The following is a 2,500-nucleotide window of genomic DNA, read 5'->3' on the forward strand; positions in this document are numbered from 1 at the left end:
CGTAACCCATGTTGTGCCTTAACCTAACCCATGTTGTGCCTTAACCTAACCCATGTTGTGCCTTAACCTAACCCATGTTGTGCCTTAACCTAACCCATGTTGTGCCTTAACCTAACCCATGTTGTGCCTTAACCTAACCCATGTTGTGCCTTAACCTAACCCATGTTGTGCCTTAACCTAACCCATGTTGTGCCTTAACCTAACCCATGTTGTGCCTTAACCTAACCCATGTTGTGCCTTAACCTAACCCATGTTGTGCCTTAACCTAACCCATGTTGTGCCTTAACCTAACCCATGTTGTGCCTTAACCTAACCCATGTTGTGCCTTAACCTAACCCATGTTGTGCCTTAACCTAACCCATGTTGTGCCTTAACCTAACCCATGTTGTGCCTTAACCTAACCCATGTTGTGCCTTAACCTAACCCATGTTGTGCCTTAACCTAACCCATGTTGTGCCTTAACCTAACCCACGTTGTGCCTTAACCTAACCCACGTTGTGCCTTAACCTAACCCACGTTGTGCCTTAACCTAACCCACGTTGTGCCTTAACCTAACCCACGTTGTGCCTTAACCTAACCCACGTTGTGCCTTAACCTAACCCACGTTGTGCCTTAACCTAACCCACGTTGTGCCTTAACCTAACCCACGTTGTGCCTTAACCTAACCCACGTTGTGCCTTAACCTAACCCACGTTGTGCCTTAACCTAACCCACGTTGTGCCTAAACGTAACCCACGTTGTGCCTTAACCTAACCCACGTTGTGCCTTAACCTAACCCACGTTGTGCCTTAACCTAACCCACGTTGTGCCTTAACCTAACCCACGTTGTGCCTTAACCTAACCCACGTTGTGCCTTAACCTAACCCACGTTGTGCCTTAACCTAACCCACGTTGTGCCTTAACGTAACCCACGTTGTGCCTTAACGTAACCCACGTTGTGCCTTAACGTAACCCACGTTGTGCCTTAACGTAACCCACGTTGTGCCTTAACGTAACCCACGTTGTGCCTTAACCTGCTCTGTAATTGTTATACGACTCGTTCAATTAGTGTAGTGTTGCCCACCCGCAACCCTCGCAATATAGTTCGCTACTCGCACTGCCCGCTCCCCTGTGTATCGCTTCATGTTAAACACCTTGCAAGTCTTGCTCACTTTCCACCTGCTCCTGCTGTACACTGTACTGTGGATGGCAGCAGGACGTACATGCCGCCCCCCCCCCCCCCACCCCTCCCCACGTCCCCACCTTGCCCCCTGCCTTCGCAAGCTGGTTGGTGAGAAGTTTGCATGTTCAATGCCCTTCGCATGCGACGTACTCAGGCTACGTTGTGGTGCGGCCTGTGTCAACTGTCCGCTGATGTCGTACGCATAAACCACAATCTGTACTGCACATTCGTCCTTATGTACTGAATGATACATCGTGGCACATGTGTGACCGTACAACGACTGCGCCCAAAAACGGCGGACCATACAGTGCAAATATTGTGCACGCAGCTACGTGTCGTCTCCCTATGAGAGCTGGATTGCAGTGTGGTACGCCATAGAGACGTGTGGGAGGAACGGACGCCGTGGATGGCGATTAGCATGAGCTGTCTGTTGATGTATTCGGACCTAGTCGTCTCTCCTCAAACACCGTGATAGCATGGTGCACCGCGTTCCATATCTGCGACATGCTACAGAGGCCGGTTGACAGTCGTTCGAGCAATGGACATCGCATACGTACGGGGGCCACCTTCCACGTATTGTCTAGGCGTGCACATTTTGTTGCGTGTATGTGGGCAGACGTAGTGTGGCGTGACACCTGACACAGGCATGCAATAATCGTTGAAGTTGCTAATGGCGATGGACGCCTACGTTTTCTGGTGAAGTTACGCAAATGAAGAAATGGTAACCCGTTGTGGTGCGGTTGTTCTCGCTAGGGGTGAATCGGTGATGGCGACGATAGGTTGAGGTACTAACCGGTTGTTCCAGCGATACCCACCATGCCGATGAAACTGAACGGCATCTGGGTGTGAAGCGATACGCGGCGGTGGCTGGGTGGGACCGTCCCCGGCCGGTGAGGGGGCGCCTCCCGGCGTGCTGGCCGCGCGGTGCGTGGGCGCACGCGCTACAGCCGGCTGGTGGGGGCGGCCAGTGGCAGGCGCGCCGGCCGACGGACGCGGCAGGCGTCGCAGCTGCGCGCCGGCGCACCCTGCGCGCGGCGCCGTGCGGCCAAAGTAGGTCCTCGCGGGCCCGGTGCGAAGCGCGGTGGACACCTTCAGTGTGCTGGTCCGATTGAGGACTGTGTGCGTTGAGGATGCGCCGCCGCCCGGCGCTCGGCGCCGCGACGCCGTCTGCTGCTCGGTCGCCCCAGCGGTTCTCGCTGGTGGTTTGTATCGCAGCTGTGCGGATGTGTTGGCGCGTGCGCTGTGCTGGGAGAGTTCGCTTCGGCACCCAAGTGGGGCTTTTGTCCTTCTGTGGCGCTGGCGTTGGAGCTGCCGGTCACCGTAGGTGGCGCGTGTTGT

This window comes from Schistocerca piceifrons, unplaced genomic scaffold (genome assembly GCF_021461385.2).
Source record: "Schistocerca piceifrons isolate TAMUIC-IGC-003096 unplaced genomic scaffold, iqSchPice1.1 HiC_scaffold_1050, whole genome shotgun sequence".
Lineage (NCBI taxonomy): Eukaryota > Metazoa > Arthropoda > Insecta > Orthoptera > Acrididae > Schistocerca > Schistocerca piceifrons.